At 49.5% G+C, this 19,488-nt stretch overlaps 1 protein-coding gene across 22 annotated transcripts in view; it reads right to left on the bottom strand.

Annotated features, from left to right (window-relative positions):
• Positions 1-19,488, bottom strand: part of MYT1L (myelin transcription factor 1 like) — a 397,832-nt gene that overhangs the window by 350,503 nt on the left and 27,841 nt on the right. For 20 of the 22 annotated variants that reach the window (XM_027550720.1, XM_027550721.1, XM_027550738.1 and 17 more), the window contains exon 2: positions 2,119-2,206. The gene's annotated coding sequence lies outside the window, so the exon portion shown is untranslated. Of the gene's footprint in view, positions 1-2,114; positions 2,207-19,488 lie in introns of all 22 variants that reach the window. The other 2 variants (XM_027550722.1, XM_027550724.1) reach the window with 1 other exon arrangement.

Raw genomic sequence — 19,488 nt, 5'->3', positions numbered from 1 at the left:
CTGCCCTGGCAGGTTGTCCTTCCCCACCACTTCTGACGGATGGAGTCCTCAGACGGGGCCCTGCCTGGCCATGCACTGGTCAACAGCCGTCCTGCAGGCGGCGGGTCCTTCGTATGACCAGTCAGTCAAAGTAGAGGAGAATGAGCATGTAGGATCTGGAACTGAGTTCTTGGGAATTCAGACCATATACAGAAACAAAACTTTAAATATCACACTGTGAGATTACTTTTTCTTAAAGTTGATTTCATAAAGTCATCTACGAGCGGGGGACCATTCAAGCACTGATTCAGGACCACAAAGGAATGCAGTCATGTGACAAGACACGAAAAGAAGGAGGATTTTAAAGGTGCTGTCCTTTTCAACTGCCTTAAAATGTACACATCTCTTGACCAGGTTTTGTATTATGAACGTCTGTTAAGGAAATAATTAACATTGTAAAAATTTTAGGTAAAATATTGGCTATAAAACTTGTTTGTAAAATTTTAGCAAAATTTTAAAAAGTCAACTGATAAAATTACAATAGACAGATACATTTCAGCTTAGGAATGAAGTGGAATACTATTCATCAAGAAACATGATGTTATGGAAACGTACTTGCTGATACACAGTAGAAAGATATGTGTGATACATCAGGCATAAGAGTAAAGAACAAAATGTGTGGTTTGAGCTGTCTTACTCTAAAATCACGTGCAAAGAAAACAATTGCAAAGGTTTTAAACCAAGATATTAACTGTAATTACTTCTGAATTCTGGTATATTCAGTGATTTTATTTTACATACAAATACATTCCAACATTTTAATTTTTATACAAGTGTATACTAACTAGGTGAAGAAAACTAAAATTGAAAAACCTCCTTCTCTGGCAGTTCGGTATGAGTGGGAATGACCACATTTGGAAGAAGTGCCATAGAAACCTCAGGGAGAGTAAAGAGATGATGCTTTGAAACACGTATAATGTTTGAACAATTAAAAATCATTTGGCAAATAGAGAATATTGGTTCATTTTTCACAGTCCTGATGGGGATTGAGTTTGTCTTATTTGTAAGAGTCACATTTCCCAACCCAGCCACTCACGGTCAGAAGAAAAAGAGAAGCCCCGATTATGCTTCAAGGTCATGGACAGGGCAGGGGTCTCCCTTGCCCTCTGGTCAAGGGAATGCTCCCCACTGATAAGGCTGAAGGTCAATGAAGTGATGTGTCAAGACAAGTTGTGAAGGGGATACACGTGATCTCCTGGGACATGTCACCCCAGGAAAAGGAAATCGAGGCCCGAAGGGCTGGGCGGATTCTCTGAAATCCGTGTGACCCCGGGCCAGGGGTCCACCTCCCTGGGCACAGGAGCCTCACGTTACAAGGGGGTAACGATCTTTGCTTTTTAAGGGGGCGGCGAGGGTCGCAAACAACAGGTCAGACGTTTACACCGAGGCCCAAAGCAAAGCAGCACAGGACGCGGCCGACCGGCCCTGTTGACCACCCGCCTCCTCACGTGTGAGAGTGCACGCGCGCTCAGTCTGCCTCTGCGTGCACGTCAGCAGTGAGGAAGAGCTCAGCAAAGGAGCAGTCCACAAAGCGCCACCTTTGCCCCCGAGCTCTAGCCTGTCTCTCGCTCACCCCAAAGACCAGGGGTGTCAGGACCGTGGGTCCTGGGTCACAGGCTTGCTCAGCACCCCACCGATTAGTCTGTGGAGTTTCTCTGAGGCCTCATTAAAGAATCTGAGTGGAAACAGCCCCAAATCTATAAAACCCCATGCGTGTGAGTATCAGGAATGGAAAACGAAGGAGCGAAAACCACTGTGTGGAAATCTAAACACGCTTGTCCGTGAATGTCTGCTTGGCTTCACTGGGCTCGTTCCTGGAATGTTTGGATCACACACTGTATTCTCGTCAGTGTAAAGATATCAGAACAAGTCAGAGTCGATGGACCACTAAACATGTGCATATTTAATCGACTAAGCAGAAGAGTAAAACTGAGGCATCTGGATAGCGAGAACACTAAGAAACCCTTGCTCAGCCGGCCTGATTTGACACCAGGCGTCACTGCATTCCAAGTTCTACTTGTTCCCAGCTAAGACTCCCGACAGCCCCAGCAGGAGCACAGCCCAGCCGTGCTCACCTACCGCGCTCACGGACTCTGCAGACGTCCACGTGGGTCAGACGGACGTCCGGGCGGCAGCTGCATGCACCTCGGCCCCCACGTGAGCTTCTCTGCGGGAGAGAGGACAGGAGACTGTTAGCGGCAGCGAGCCTGGACGGCTTCCCCACGCACAGCCTGCTCTCTGGGGATCAGTGCAGGCTGCGCAGTTGTGCCCAGGGTCGTCCTGAGCCCTGACACACAGCCCTCCTGTATGGCCTCAAGAGGGTGGTGATTTTGAGACAGAAGTCAGTTCTTTAGTAAAAACTAAGGAACAAGGTCAGGTGTGTGGAGTTTGAGTCAGTCCTGAGGTCTCCGGCCTCCATCCTGAGACCTCCTGCAAAGGGAGATGAGTCAGAGGTGAACTCAGAGGCCAGGACACGCCCTCTGGGCAGGTGCAAGCCACTCACCCCCAGAAGGCTCTGGGCTACAGGCCGTGTGCCCGAGATTTACACACAGCAGTGCTGGGGGTCAAGTGAGGATCTCAGAGTGAGACTGCTCACCCAGGGCCACGTCAGGACAGACTCAACAGACGTCATTTAAAAACGAAAAAAAAGTTAAAAGAAAGATGAGAAGAGGAAGGAAGGCAGGAAGTTTCTCGTATTTCCTGTTTTCTAGGTTATGTGGAAAATGGGGTGACTGAAGAAAAGGAAAATAATTCCTTTGGAAAATGAATTCAAATTTTTTTCTAACCACCAACCTTATTCATCCCAATTTTAGCAGCTCCGTGGGAGGGAATATGAAACATGAAATTCTACGCACTCAACTCTGCCTGCATTTTTTCAGTCTACCTGGGATGCCCTCCCTCTCTGGGTCTTCACACACCTGTCCAGACCACAGTTCCCACTCCGTGAGGAAAGTAAGACTCTCCATATTAAGGATGATGCAGAAAACAGCTCCCACTACGGAATACCCGACTCAGAAGCTGGGTGCTGTTCCTGCCAGCCTCTTCCTGGATGCACGTCCAGAAGGGACTCCAGCTGGAGGGACGCACGCACCCAGCGGAGGGACGCACGCACCCAGTTGGAGGGACGCACGCACCCAGCGGAGGGACGCACGCACCCAGCTGGAGGGACGCACGCACCCAGCTGGAGGGACGCACGCACCCAGCGGAGGGACGCACGCACCCAGCTGGAGAGACGCACGCACCCAGTGGAGGGACGCACGCACCCAGCGGAGGGACGCACGCACCCAGCGGAGGGACGCACGCACCCAGCTGGAGGGACGCACGCACCCAGCGCCCACAGCGGCACTGCTCCCGCTCATGAGCAGCCTAAGCACCATCGACTGACGAATGGATGAAGAAAATGTGGCACAGACTATTACTCAGCCATAAAAAAGAATGGAAGAAGGCCATCTCAGCAATGTGCATGGGCCTAGAGATGATCAAACTAAGTGAAGTAAGACAGAGAAAGACAAATATCATACCATATTGCTTACATACAGAATCTAAAAAAAATGATACAAATAAACTTAGCTATAAAACAGGAACAGATTCACACAGAGAGCAGACTTGTGGTTGGGAGTCCGGGCTTAGCATATGCAAACCACGACCCACTGAACGGACAAACGAGGCCCCACTGTATAGTACAGGGACCTATATTTAAACCCTGGATCGACCATAATGGAAAAGAATGTAAAGAAGAACATACACATACATGCAACAGTCACTTTGCTGTACAGAAGAAATTAACACAACACTGTAAGGCAACTGTACTTCAATAGAATAACCTGGGGCCCGCGGTCTCATTCATGCCTCAAAGGAAGGGAACACTGTTCTCATATCCACTCAAGATGCTAAGAAACTCGCTGAGACACACAGCTAGGACTCAAGACCAGCCCTGACACGGGGCTTCTTTCTGCATCTCCAGGCGGCCCTGCGGTCCCTCAGCCCCTCTAACACATTGATCTTGAGTTCCTCAGTATTTTAAAAGAAGACTTTCAGTAACTGTGAACATGCTTTGGCTCACAAGCAGAAGCATCCTCTTTTGCAGATAGAACTGACGACCCTTCAAGACAACATCATTGCTATTAAAATGCAGAGACCATTTTGGATCACTCAAAATCAGAGGAAATATATGTATGCTTTTAGTGGAAGTAAATCAGATCTCAAGTTTCTGATGATTTCTAATAAATGGGAAAAAGAAAACAGAGAACCCATTAGAAGACACTTAAGAGGGTTTCAGGCCTTGGGATCTCACTTTGGAAATGACAGTAAATCGAGTTTGTGCCTGGGTGAGACTGGCTCGCCTGCTGTGAGTCAGAAGTAATGTCCTAACGGCTGAAGTGGCCCCTGGGTGGAGCAGGCAGGGCCGCCCTGGAAACGGGGCAGGAGCCCAGCGAGCAGAACGCACATGTGCCACATTTATTTCATCTGAAGTCGCTCCTGCTTTGATTTGGCTTTAGTCAAGTACTTTTCCCTTTTAAAAACTCAGTAAGTCTAAAGAAGCTTACGTGATTTTAGGTTTATAAGAACAGAGCACTGAGCTTGAAAACACGGGCAGAAGCTGAATGGACGCTACATGCTTTAGCCCGTTGTCTTTACGCGTTTTGCTAAATCCCACGCGACCAGCACCCCAACTCTAACGCAGTCACGTCTAACTCAAGGTTTAGACAAAGGCTGAATGCTAAGTGATCCAAAGAACCGTCCACTAGCATAGGCCAGTCCCAATCTTTTGTTAAGTTTATCTAAAAATATGGGCTTCCCTGGTGGCTCAGTGGCAAAGAATCTGCCTGCAGTGCAGAAGACCCAGGTTCGAATTCTGGGTCAGGAAGATCCTTGGAGAAGAGAATGGCAACCTACTCCAGTGTTCTTGCCTGGAGAATTCCATGGACAGAGGAGCCTGGCGGGCTACACAGCTTAGTGACCGACCAACAACAGCTATCCAAAAATATAAGTAATCTAATTACTGTGGATGGAAAAATAACAGATTTCAAAAGCAGAGTGACCCTCTCATTTGTAAAATGAGGCTGGCAGATTTGATAATTTTTAAGATTCCTTCTCCTCTCTACAACTAAGCTTTAGTCATCAGAAAGTTAGGGAAATCGGTCTTTAAATTTATATAAATACTTAAGTTAGTTAATAATTATTTCATGGGCTTTACACACATAAGATTGCGGTTATTTCTGCAACAACATTACCACTTTTAAACAGAAGAGAAGCAATACAGTTTCATGGAAATAGTAACGACAGTGTAATTAAAACTTTAATAACCTGGACAACTCCGCAAGTGTAACCTTGGAACTCGGCACACGTGGAGATGAAGCAGAGTGATGGAAGAACTGAAGGCCTGCCCTCAGGAACTCTGCTAGGCAGATGGCTCATGTAGAGTACACACTGGCTCCTCTCTACAGCCTTCCCCAGACAGACATCATTTTTATATGGTCTATCATTAGATGGAGCTCATTTTCTGATGTGCTATGATTCATTTCTGGAGAAAGAAAAGGTAACTCGTAATAACCTATAATGGAGACTTACTATGTGCTAAGTGGCTTTCCAGCTGACGCAGTGGTAGAGAACCTGCCTGCCAATGCAGGAGATGCAGGAGATGCAGATTTGAAGGAAACGGCAGCACATCCCAATATTCGCGTCTAGGAAATCCCATGGACAGAGGAGCCTGGCGGGCTATAGTCTGTGGGGTCGCAAAGAGTCGGACACGACTGAGTGGCTGAGTGGGCACACGTGGGGTAAATAATGAGCATGTGTTGCTGCCTTTAGCCCTCACAGCAAGGCACATGTGCACACTCAGTGGCTTGGTCGTGTCTGACTCTGTAACCCATGGAGTGTAACCCACAGGCTCCTCTGTCCAAGGAATTCTCCAGGCAGGAATACTGGAGCAGACTGCCATTTCATTCTCCAGGGTATCTTTTCAACCCAGGGATGGAACCCACATCTCCTGCATCAGTAGGCGGATTCTTTACTTCTGAGCCATCAGGGGAGCTCACAGCAAGGTAGGTGCATCTTAATATTGATTGTACAGAGAAAAAATGAGGCACACAGATGTTGGCCTAAGATCACTAATCTGTGAATAGCAGACCTGGCTTTGAACCCCAGCATTCTAAATCCTCAGCATGTGCTCAACACCACACAAAGTCCTCAGTGCAATTAGAGGTCACTTTTAAAAAATAAACCCATCATTATCTAGACACAGCAAAGTCCTAGGGAAAATGTAATGAAAGTTTGCTTGTTATCTGGATCATCTACAACCCTGATGTCCAGTGTGGCAGAAACTAGCCATGTGGGCGACTGGGTGCTAAACACGGTCCCTTTAAGGTGGGATGAACCCAAAACACCGGATTTAATGATGGTACAAAAAAAAGAAAGTAAAATACCATGTTTATAAATATACAATGACTACCTACTGATGTGATACTATAGGTGAGACAAATATAGTGTTAAAATCAATTCCCTCTGTTTATCTTTATTGCATTTAATATTTGCAGGAAAAGGCAATATTACAAAACATGTGATTTTGTGGCTCGCATTATATTCCTGTTGGACAGGGCTGACCCAGGGTCTCACTTATAAGGCATTTTACAATGAGCTGCCTCTTGGATTTTTTATCAGAGTTGAGCCAAATACAAGTGTTCAGAGGGAAGGCATTCTTGCTACAGTTCAACTCAACGCACATGGCAGGGCCTCAGGAATGTTAGGTGTGTATCTTCTTAAAATTCATAGCTCTTATCTCAAAATTAATTAATCACTAAAAGTTGTTTCTCACAGTCAATGAAGCAGAAGTAGATGTTTTCCTGGAATTCCCTTGCGTTCGCCATGATCCAAAAAGTGGAAGATAACCACACTTGTGTGTAAAGTGAGCTGGCTCGCCCACCAGGAATCAGCGCTGCACCCCCTGCACTGGAAGCACTGAGTTTCAGCCATTGGAAACCAGGGAAGTCCCAGTCAGTACACTTTAAAAACGTTCTACATTGTGATACGAGCCATGGGCTCACGCCCTTGCTTTCTTGCAGGCTTCCAGGGCTCCTGATGGGAGAGGCGGGTGGAGTTTCCTTGTCTTGTGAGGGCGCCCCTCGGAAGCGATAGTGGGGAGGCCTGTCTGCAGACAGAATCGTCCCCTGGAGGCTGAGTTCCACTGTGAGGGGTGGCTTCTCCCTTCACTGAGGAAGCCCCGGTCGGTGCTGCCGCTGGCTCACGAGAACGTGTGCCAGCTCTTGGGGCGGAGAGGTTGGAGCTTTCCTGCATCGTGGCCTGAACGTTCGCTTCTTATCTGCTGGGCATTTATGCACGTCGTTTTCAGGCTTATCGTGTTTCCCCTCACAGTTCAAGTCTGGGAGTAGCATGGTGATCCGTACTCTCAATCTTTTAAAGTACGCTATTCCCTTAATAGGAGAAGGCAGTGGCACCCCACTCCAGTACTCTTGCCTGGAAAATCCCATGGACGGGGGAGCCTGGTGGGCTGTAGTCCATGGGGTCGCTAAGAGTCGGACACGACTGAGCGACTTCACTTTCACTTTTCACTTTCATGCATTGGAGAAGGAAATGGCAACCCACTCCAGTGTTCTTGCCTGGAAAATCCCAGGGATGGAGGAGCCTGGTGGGCTGCAGTCCATGGGGTCGAACAGAGTCGGACACGACTGAAGTGACTTAGCAGTTAGCATTCGCTTAATATTTTTTTCCAGGCCAGACTAGTTTCATTTAGTGAGCTAATTCCCACAAGAAAAGTTGGACTGTGAGAAGTAAATATAAAATATAACAACATATAGCAAAAATAATAAACAATCCTGACAAGCAGCCAACTGCTGTGCTCACTTCCACAGCCGTCTTTTTGCAAGGCTAGGATGAGAAGACCCCTTGTCTCATCGCCTGATGCTCTGCCATGGAAATCCAACCCAGTGGTACTGCCAGTGGAATAAAAGCAGGCTGCCTGGCACAGAACTGAAATCCTCTCTAAATGGTATGGGCACACGACTGGTATTTTTAAGCATGTGATATCTGAGAAATGATGTGACTTTCTTAGCATCTTAGGAGACAAAAGAACGAGATTTAGATGTAGATCCAATTAATCGCCTGCAGAGCCACAGTCCCCAAAGCCCAGGCTCACCTGTGTCACCACACAAACACAGCCTCAGTGTAAGCCCAGCGCCATCGGGCCCGGAGGTAGGTCCCGGGAGGGGGAAAGGAGGCAGGGCGTGCGGTGAAAGGAAATTTGCTCCCTGGGGAAGACCTTCCCGAGCCGGCTTAGGACCCCGGTGGGAGTCAGGATACTTATGTCCTGATACGAGCTTGGCAGCCCACGATCACAGCACCGTGCTCGAGAGTCACGGAATCAGCTGCACAGTCACGGCGCAGAGTGCACATCAAGGGGGAACCAGGGCTCTGGGCCTAAGCGCCGCCTGCTCCGTTCGCTCCTGAATCCTAAGCGCCGCCTGCTCCGCTCGCTCCTGAATCCTAAGCGCCGCCAGCTCTGCTTGCTCCTGAATCCCCGTCTAGTGTCACACTCCTCAGTGGCAAAACGAGAACCTTCGACTTGTCTCCAAGCCCTGCTCTCTCCCTCCAAGTCACCCAGCTCACATCCAGCCCCGACAGAACAATATTCCTAAGGGCTCAGAGGCTGGGGGCAGAGACCAGCTGGGGACGCAGAGCCCCTACATGTTGGGCATGAAGACAGCAGTGGAGGAAGGGAATCTCCTTATAACAAGCACATACAACCGGGAGGCTCCGGAGCCACGGCCAACCTGCCAGATCCTGTTAGCTATCCCTGTGCCCATTCACACAAGTGACTGTCTTTCTCCCACGCTCGTCCTCTGACAGGCAGGTTGGGACCCAGCATGGTCCTCAGCCCTGCACGCGTGTTAGGACCACCCGGGAGCTTTCAGACACGGTGACTTCCGCCTGCAGAGATCCGCGTGCAGGGAAGCCTGGGTGTCAGTATTTTTAAGGCTCCCCAGGTAACCCTTCTGAGCAGCCAAGGCTGAGAACACTGGCTTAAAGGAAAGGCTTAAATTCATGGAGCTGAAGCCTCCCACGTGTGAGCTGAATTCTGCAACTTTCTAGCAGTGTGAACGTCACCACTCAACTGGCTTCTCTCTTAGGGACACAAGAAAAAGATAATACATTAATGGTAGAAACACCTTCCCCACTCACTTTATGGGGCTATTATGAAAACCAAGGTGGAAATATAAGGAAAAGCCCTGGTAAAAATACAATTGCATGCAATTTCTATTTTTGCTTAAGGACGACCCGGATAAGTAAAACTAAAAGCCATGGGCAAGGCACGGAATCGACAGGGCAGTGAGAATGATCAAAAATCAGTAAAAAAGGGGGTCATGTCCTTGGGTGTCAGCTACAACCTGTGGAGTGGCATTTCCATTCCTGACGATGAAACCGGCGATCCGCGGTCTGAGTTTAAGCCCCTTTACATTCAGTGTGCTCAGTCCTGTCCGACTCTTTGCGACCCCAGGGACTGTATCCCGCCATGCTCCTCTGTCCACGGAATTTTCCAGGCAAGAACACTGGAGTGGATTGCCATGCCCTTCTCTTGGATCAGGACAGTGAGTAACCAGCCCATGATTTTCATGTTGGACTTGACACAGGAAGTCCGGAGATAGTGATTTAGCAGATTTAATCCAGCTGAGAGTTGAGATGGGGACTCTGGGGCATGTGAGTCAGGCACCACGCCAGGAGGAGGACTCCATGTCCTTGCCCTAAACGAGCTCACTTCGCAGACTGGAAGATGACCACACAAGACGATGTGGTCACTAACGGCGCAGGGAAGAAGCTGTCTTATTTAGACAAGGCCACTGGGCAGGGTCTCAAGGCTCGGCATCCTGGCCTGTGCCTGGGGACCGCAGTGCACTCGCTGCTGCAGGTGTGACACATCCCCAGGAGTCAGACGTGAGGGTGCACACCCAGCCCCGCCGCAGGATCGCCCTCGGGCCAGACAATCCCACACCCCCGTTCTGGAAAGGACAGCAATGTCACTGCCCCAGGATGTGTACACAGCCCTCCAGCTTTCACTGGGGAATTTCTGGAAATATAAAAAAGGGTGATTCTCAGAGAGCCCAGGGAAATCCAAAAGGCTGCAAATGCAGGGGCAGGGTGGGCGCTTGGGGCCAGGGCTCAGCACAGAGCCCTGAGCAGACTGGTGGGCACACACGGCTGGACGCGGGCCCAGCCCGGCACCACACTGAGCCGCAGGCACCCTGCACTCAAGCCGTGGAGTGAAGCTTATGTTTGTAATTCCAAAAAATACAAGGCAGCTCTGCATTTGTGTGTCACAAGAAAACCTGCTCTCACCAAATTGGATGTATTGACTAATACCCAACAAAGTATTCTGCCTGACTGATTCTTCTTCTATTAACCTCAAGCCTGTAAGCAAATCAAGAAGAACTTCCAGGGCAGGAGAACCCGTGAGAAACAGAGGTGTGAATCAGCAGGGAGGAGAAGCAGAGCCTCTTCTTTGCTCTGAAACGTGAGCGGCAAGGAGCACTTTCCCCTGTGTTATGTGTCCCGATGTCGCTCCCAAGTCCTGCTCATGGGAGAGACCCTAAGTCACAAGAGGCAAGATGAAGGAAGTGGAGCTGATGCTTATGGCTGGGCAGGGGTCCCAGAAGCGGTGGGGGCAGGGCAGGACCCCACACAGGAGGGAGGGCGTCCTGGGCGCTGGGTCCGTCTCCTGACCTAGCCCTGAGGGCTGAGGGGGGCCTGGGTCAGGGCCCCAGGGTGGGTGGGAGAGAGCCGCTGTCTGCCAGGAGCTCGGCGGAGAGGGGGAGACCTCAGGGCACTCTCCCGAAGACCAGGAGTCACAGAAGTGAGGGGGCTTCCTCTCCCCCGGAGCGACTGTTCCTTGTGAGGGTACAGCACAGAGTCGGAGCAACGGGCTCACAGAGAGCGGGTGTGGACCCCGCTCATCCACAATGAGATGTGGATGAGCCACTGAGACGGTGCTTAAGAGGGCAGAGCCTTCCAGGGAGGGGACACAGCACGCCTACGAGGAAGTGACAGTCTACAGTGCATCCACCAGGGCTCTCTCCTGGGGGAGAAAGCCAGGAGGCAAGCCAGCCTCTGGCAGGAGCTGGACACCACCCTCCTCCAGGCTTGTCAGGAGACAGACGTGTTTTCAAACACAGAAGCAAAAGGTGGTGAGGGTGGTGTAGGGAGGACACCCGTGGAAGGAACCAGGCTTCCTGGGAAGCTGCTGAGGGTGGGCTCACAGGAGGGCATGAGGGGGAGAAGGCAGTTTTCACAGGGTTCCCTTGGGGGCAGAGGATGGGCTGCTTGAAAATGTGGGGTGTGGGCTGAAGGTGCAGATGTGGTCACACGCTATTACTAGCTCCAGGTTTCAGTGTGAAACCTCCAGCCACAGGTGAAGACAGGGTTGGGAGGCCAGTGCACTGGCTCACAAGTGCCTCTGGCAACTGGCCCCTTCAGGCCATCCGACCGAGCTTGGAAAGCCCGTGTCCTCACAGAGGGACCTGCTGCCTCTGAGTTTGGGCAGGCTCCAGTATAGGAAACCCACTGCATACTGAGAATGGTTTCATCTCAGCAAGAATTCGGGAAGAGTCAGCGAAGACCCAGATCATATGAACTTTGCCTTGAGCTCATCATTCCAAAGTCAGATCTCCCTCCCTCACCTCACATGGTGTTGCGGTCAAGCAGCCAAGACTGGACTGACTGTAAAATCTGAACTAAGGATGGAAGCTGGTTTTCCTTTTAATGTACAAATGGAGGGATTCCTGCTTAGAGAGTAGTCATTTCACGTTACAAATGAGACCGAAATATGCTTGTTTTAATTATGCTTCTCTTTATGTCTTTTCATTAGACAGGGTAAGGGTGTCTAACTCACAGGTAAATAAATATGGATCTATTATTCATCAAGTACAACCTGATGGTCACTGCACTAGTCAGCCTGTAGAAGAAATTGATCATTAAGTATTGGTTGAAAAGAGAGCCACGTGTACAGCACTGTAGGGTATCATGGGATGGGCATCTCTGTGCTTCTGTGCTCTAAGTCTACATCACACCCGTCCCTGCACGCCTATATTTACAGTCCCAGCTCTCGAGCGGCTGAGCCCCAGGAACAGAAGCGATCACTGCCTGTGAACCACGTCAGTCACATGCCATGAAAATGAAGTGCTTCCTTGTTAGGCAGTGATCTCCCCACTGTGGTAGGAATTCAAGCGGAGACTGGATCCGCAGATGAACACATAGCAGGGAGGTTTCAGGAAGAACTGCTCCTGGATGAGGGGACAGGCTGGACCACAGGGCACGGAGGTGTACCCTTCCCTGTCAGAGATGCTGTGATACTAACCGTGCCAAGTCTGGGCAGAAGAGATACCTGAGCTCAGAGGAGGGCGACTGCAGGCTGGGCGGGCCCAGCAGCACGCCTCTGAAGCCCGAGTGTGAACCAGAGGAGCAGGTTCCAGGACGCACAGTCGGGACGGAGGGGACTGGAGTCACACCTCGTGGGAAGCCAGGTTCACAGCTTCCACCTTGAATGCGAAGTCCGCTGAGCAGTATGCTATCTGCCGGGTGCTATCCATTTGATAAATCAGGTGCAGAAGACCACAAACATCATGGGCGTTCTGCCATCCAACCACCACACGAAGCTCACCCGGAGCCACGACGCTCATGTTAGAGGGAAGAAGGTCAACCAGGAGGGAGTATCGTCGGAGACACAGAGATCCAGACAGACTTCCCCCCTCAAAACCAGTTTATTTCAAAAGATGGCAACCCCCAGGCACAGCAGCAAGAAATTCAAGAGCAGAGTTACCTGGGAGGGTAAACACAGACAATCTCGTTCTGTTTTCCCAGCAGGTGCCTGTAACTGAGCCACAATAAGTCAAAAGGAACCATGAGTGGCCAAGACGCTTCGACATAAAAATCAGCTGAAATGCAAGTAAACTGCTGCTGCTCCTGAAACAAGACATTTAAGAGGCAAGAGGAAACACGCCTTTTAAAACAAATGGAAGAAAAAGAGTTACTCAGGAGAAGAGACCAGTTCTCCAATAAAGACTGCTTTTGCTGCTTACTGAACTGCCATTACTCCCATTTAGATGATTCTTTTAAAAATTTTAAGAGTAAGGATATGGTTCATTACAAATCTCTCCATTTGTAGGTTTTATTCTTTACGAAACTAAAACATTAGAGCTTTGTGATTAATACTGAAGTGCTTTTTTGCGCATGGATGGTATGTGATTTTTTTTCTTTGTATTGATATTTCTGCAGCAATGTTTTTTTTTTTTTTTCCCCTGGAGATGCTGTCTCACTAAGGTCATCAACTCCAGGAGAGCAGGGAGGGAAGGCGGGGTGGAGAGAGAGGCCGGTGGCTAGTTAGTGATGAGGTGAGGGGACCAGCGGGGGGTGGGGAGGTCGCAGCAGGATCGCCCAGCTGCCCCCTAGCTCCAGGGCGGGCCTGGCATTCCTTAAGAAACCCGCAGTCCGGGGGCACCAGGAGCAAGCCTCAGCTCGTCCTGGTGAGCCTTAAGAGGTCAGCGCGCTGGCCGGCCTGGCCTAGTGCATGCAGGCTCTTAGCCTCGTGAGCCTCCTTGGACCTCAACCGCCAGCCCCGATGCAAAGAAGAGCGACCCTTGCCGTGGAAGGGTGGTACCCACACTGGGTGCCAAGCTGCCCTTTTCAGGCTGGCTCCCCCCCGCCCCAGCCTGGAGGACCCTGTAAAGACGCTGGGATCTCCTGCAATGTGGACATGCCGGGTGCCCGTTAGGTCCCTGCAAGCCTTGCTGGGAACATGAGTTCCATGGGTTTTCTCTGCTTCTGTTTCCCACAGGCCTCCCAGAGAAGCCCCCGCATCCTAGAAACGCCTGAGTCATTTTCCCTCTGTGCTCAAGGCAGGAGCGTCTCAAACATTTCATCTGCATGACCCTACCCACAAGGCGGCACAGCCGGGGCATCCCATGTGGGGCACAAATGGGCCGGGGTGGCCAGATGGCAGGTGTAACCCAGGACCATGCCAGGCCTGCCGGACCGCGTGTCCCCCTGCAACGGGCAGACCGCGTGCTGCTGTCCGCGGAGAAGCTCCTCCACAAAGGCAGGCTTTTCTGTACGTGGGTCAAAGCATTCCCATCAATGTCCCCCCAGAGACAGCGCTTACAATTCATCCCATTTCCCGTCTCCCCACCCTCCCCTCCCACCTTGCAGCAGCAGCCGCGTTTGCTGCTCAGCGCTCCAGGGAGGGTTTCAGGAATTCTCAGGGAAGAACAAATGGACCCTTTTGCACAGAGTGAAATTCTGTCCTCCTCCTCCTCCCCCTCCTCCTCCCTGGCGCCATCTGAGCACTTTCCCGGGAGGAAGAAGGGCCAGAAGGATGGAGGAAGTGCCTTCAGGAGTCATCCGAGGTCAGACGCGGGCCCCAGGCTTTAGCAAATCGAAGCTGCTCTCAGAAATCACGGCCAAGGCTAATGCCATGGAGCCTTAACCCTCTTTTTCTTCTAGAAGTCCTACATTTTCAAGCCTTATGTTTAAGCCTTTCCTCCATGTTGACCTGACTTTGCACGCGGTGTAAGACAGGCATCGGATTTTATTCTTTTGCACTGGGACGTCCAGTTTTCCCCACACCATTTACCGGGGGGACCACCTTTCCCTATTGCACGTTCTCCTCGCCCCATTGACAGTTTATACGTGGGTGGGTTTTTCCTGGACTTGATTCTGTCCCACGGGATTTACATCAGGGCCACGCTCTTTAAATGACTAGAACTTTGTAGTAGAGTTTTGAATCAGCAAGTGTGGGGTCCTTTCTCAAGATTGTTTTGGTCATCTGGGGTATCTTTTGGTTGAATGTAAGTTTTAGGATTGGTTTCTCTATTTCTGTAGAAAATTCCATTGGGATTTTGAAAGGGATTGTATTGAACCTTCAGCTCGTTTTGCATGGTATGGACATTTTAACAACATTAAGCAACAAAAACGGAGAAGACAATGGCACCCCACTCCAGTATCTTGCCTGGAAAATCCCATGGATGGAGGAGCCTGGTAGGCTGCAGTCCATGGGGTCGCTAAGAGTCGGACATGAGTGAGCAACTTCACTTTCACTTTTCACTTTCATGCATTGGAGAAGGAAATGGCAACCCACTCCAGTGTTCTTGCCTGGAGAATCCCAGGGACGGGGGAGCCTGGTGGGCTGCCATCTATGGGGTTGCACAGAGTTGGACACGACTGAAGCGACTTAGCAGCAGCAGCAGCAAGCAACAAAAAAGCAGACAAGTGAGACTGCATCAGCCTACACGCATGCTCAGCAAGGGGAGCCATCAGTGAGTAAGGACTGCCTACCAAGGAAGAGAAAATGCTTGCAAGCCACAAAATGCTTGCAAGCCTGATGAAGCAGCCACATTCTAAGTATATAAGGAAAGCCTACAACTCAATAGCAAAAAAAAAAAAAAAACGCTAAAGAATTCAACCTAAAAATGGTGATTGCAGCCATGAAATTAAAAGACGCTTACTCCTTGGAAGGAAAGTTATGACCAACCTAGATAGCATATTCAAAAGCAGAGACATTACTTTGCCAACAAAGGTTCGTCTAGTCAAGGCTATGGTTTTTCCTGTGGTCATGTATGGATGTGAGAGTTGGACTGTGAAGAAGGCTGAGTGCCAAAGAATTGATGCTTTTGAACTGTGGTGTTGGAGAAGACTCTTGAGAGTCCCTTGGACTGCAAGGAGATCCAACCAGTCCATTCTGAAGGAGATCAGCCCTGGGATTTCTTTGGAAGGAATGATGCTAAAGCTGAAACTCCAGTACTTTGGCCAGCTCATTCGAAGAGTTGACTCATTGGAAAAGACTCTGATGCTGGGAGGGATTGGGGGCAGGAGGAGAAGGGGACGACAGAGGATGAGATGGCTGGATGACATCACTGACTCGATGGACGTGAGTCTCAGTGAACTCTGGGGGTTGGTGATGGACAGGGAGGCCTGGCATGCTGCGATTCATGGGGTCGCAAAGAGTCGGACATGACTGAGCGACTAATCTGATCTGATCTGACCAAGGAAGAGAAAATGCTTGCAAGCCACAAAATGCTTGCAAGCCTGATGAAGCAGCCGCATTCTAAGTATATACGGAAAGCCTACAACTCAACAGCAAAAAAAAAAAAAAAAACCCGCTAAAGAATTCAACCTAAAAATGGGGAAATGGGGACTTCCCTGGTGGTCCAGGGTTTAGGAATCCGCCTTCCAATGCAGGAGACACAAGTCTGATCCCTGGTCAGGAGACTAAGATCCCACACGCTCTGGTGCAACTGAGCCAGCACACCCAACTAAGACCCAATAAAACAGAAAGAAAACAAAAGGAAACACAGGCAAATGTGTTGAGCAGACATTCCTCCAAAGAAAACACACAGACGGCCAGCAGGCGTATGCAAAGGCGCCCAGCTTCACCAATTCTCAGGGAAACGCAAGTGAAAACCACAGTGAGATGCCACTGCACACCTGTCAGAATGGCTTTATTAAAAAACCACCTTTGCACACTCTCCGCACTAGTGCACTGTTGGTGCAGCCGTCGTGGAAAACAGGACGAAGGCTCCTCAAACGATTAAAAATAGAACCACCATGGAATCCAGCAATCCCACTTCTGAATATTTATGCAAAAGAATGGAAATCGTGATCTCAAAGAGATATCTGCTGTGTTTGTTGCAACACTATTCAGAGCACCCAGGAACTGGAAATAGCATAAATGTCCATAAATGGACGAATGAATAAAAAAATATGGGATATACATACAATAAAGGATTAATGACAATACGGAAAAGCCTGTAGGCCATTACGCCAAGCGAAATGCCAGACGTAGGAAAGCAAGTACTGAATGATCTGCTCACACAAAATGACTAAAGTAGTCAGGCTTTTAGGAACCGTGAGTAGAATGATGGTTGCTGGGACTGGGGAATGAGGTGCTGCTGTCCGTAAGTTCTATTTATACAAGATAAACAAACCTCAGGGATCTGCTGGACGGCCTTGTTCCCGTAGTTGTTCTGGAGTTAACAACTCTACACCCTGCACTAAACGTTTAAGAGGGTACTCTCATGTGTTTTTACCAGAATTTAAACAACAAACAAGCCAGAAGACCTATTCCCTTCCCTCCCCCCAAACCCCATATCCATCATTTACTCCCCTTTCTACTTTCTCACATTCACTCCAGGGCCCATGCCCACAAACCTTCAGTTCCTGGGGGAAGGCCCTGAGAAGAGGGCTTGGGAAATCTGGATGAACTCTGCAAGAGACTAAGTGAAACAAACACCCACGAAATAATTTCAGCACGTTCAGTCCCCCAAGTATCCTATCAGCTCATCGGTAACAATGGGTTTTGAGGACTATTATTAGATTGATCTTTGATTAAGCCCAATTTCTAATTCTGATCTGAAATATAAGGGGACATTCAACTTCCAAAGCACCAAGCACACACACACACACAGTTCTGAGTAACTCTTTACACTACATGCGTGCGTGAGTGTAACATCGATGCAGCAGTGTCCAGCTCTGCAACCCTGTGGACTGTAGGCTCCTCTGTCCTTGGGATTCCCCGTGCAAGAATGCTAGGGTAGGTTGCCATTCCCTCCTCCAGCGGATCTTCCCAATCCAGGGATAGAGCCTGCATCTTTTATGTCTCTTGCATTGGCAGGTGGGTTCTTTACCACTAGCGCCTCCTGGGAAGCCCTGTGTCAGTCAGTCAGGCAGTCAGTTAGTTCAGTCGCTCAGTCGTGTCCAACTCTTCGAGACCCCATGAATCGCAGCACGCCAGGCCTCCCTGTCCATCACCAACTCCCGAAGCTAGGGAAATTCAGATCTTTCCCTCAAAGATCAGATCTCTTTCTGAGGAGACAAGACAGAATTATATATATATAACTATATATAAAACAGTGAAACCCTATGTGATAAACAATTAGATGTGAACTCATTCCACGAGGCTACAGTACAAGCATTCCTTCTGGGATGGGGTCTGTCAGGAAAGCCTCATGAAGGAGCTCTGATTTAATTTAAAGAATGCTTCTGCAGTAACAATTTCCCAGCTGGAATTAAGATACAGACCCTGACAGAATAAAGTTTGTAGACTTTCATTTAAAGACTTCTAAAAAAAGGAGTCAAACTTCTTAATGCAGTAAGTACTCCTCTGTGTTTTAGAAATAAACACTTCGGATTCTGCCATCGAGAATAAAAATCCTCGTTCTGGCAGGGGGTGTCAGTTAAGGCCGTCCTCATCAGAGAGCTGTGAGCTCTGCAGGTTCTAGCATCCTAACGCCGAGACCCGCCGGGTGGCCCGCCGCTGCCGTTCACAGCACCGCGGCTTGTAGGGTGCGGCGCCTCTTCTCCGGCCGTGAGAACCCCGAGCCTACTCAAGGGGGCATGACGTGGTCACTAGGCTCGTCTCGAAGGGCCCGACACAGTGCATCTGACCCAGGCACAGTCGCCATGGATGTGCGGGCGTCCCCCCCCCCCCCCGCCCCAAGCAGGGCACAGATGAGGCCACAGGCTCCCGGAGCGCCCCCGCGCACTGCGGCCACGCCCCGGGCTCACGGTCAGGGCTGTGGACCAGGGCGGAGCGGAGCCCGGATCTGCGGGCGCGGCAGCGATCGGAGGGCTCGCGCCCCGGGGGAGGAGGAGGCGGGGTGGGCTGGCTCAGGGTGCGGGGACCCTTGCATTCAAGACGGGGCTCCAGGGGCACCCACTGCAGGGCTCGGTGCTCACCAAGTAAACAATATACGACCGCGTTTCTTCCTTTCAGATAAAAGCACAATTATCAGTGAAACTGAAAACTTCAAACATCCGAATAGTTAATCATCTGTTTTTCTTCAGCTCCGTTTGATGCTGACTCACCCACTCTTTAAAACGAAGTGTGAGAGTCCCCCATACACACTGACTGGAGGAGAGCTTCATTCAAGATTTTTTTTTCTAAAACATCCAGTCTCATCATAATCTTCTTCCAGCCATTGCAACCTTTCACTGGTCAGATTTCTCAATCAGACTTTGGCTCTGGATGCTTCTCTACCAGCTTGCTGATGTATTGCATCCTTTTAATTAAGCTTAAAGCAAAGGAAAAAAATCAATATTGTTTGGTATGTCAATGACTTTGGAGAGATTCCCAAGCCGTTTAACCTGGCCTGAAGTCAGTTTATTATTTTGAAACACTAGAATGATCAGTATGGTTTTACATCAAGACACAACATAAAAGGAAATTAAATTCACTCAGAAATTCAAATTATTTTACATAAACACTTCTTTGTGTATAATAATTATTTGCAAGCCATTGAGGGTAAAATTGATATGGTGGGTTTCAAACATGCGAACAATACATAAAATATTCAAAATACACAGTTTGAAGTTTATGTGATTAGAGATGTTTAGTTTCTGACTGCCTCTGGACTCTGTATTTTTTATTCTAGAACATCTGACATGACCCTGTAA

This window comes from Bos indicus x Bos taurus, chromosome 8 (genome assembly GCF_003369695.1).
Source record: "Bos indicus x Bos taurus breed Angus x Brahman F1 hybrid chromosome 8, Bos_hybrid_MaternalHap_v2.0, whole genome shotgun sequence".
Classification (NCBI taxonomy): domain Eukaryota; kingdom Metazoa; phylum Chordata; class Mammalia; order Artiodactyla; family Bovidae; genus Bos; species Bos indicus x Bos taurus.
The sequence above is the reverse complement of the archived record's forward strand: the minus strand, read 5'-3'. Positions and strand labels throughout refer to the sequence as shown.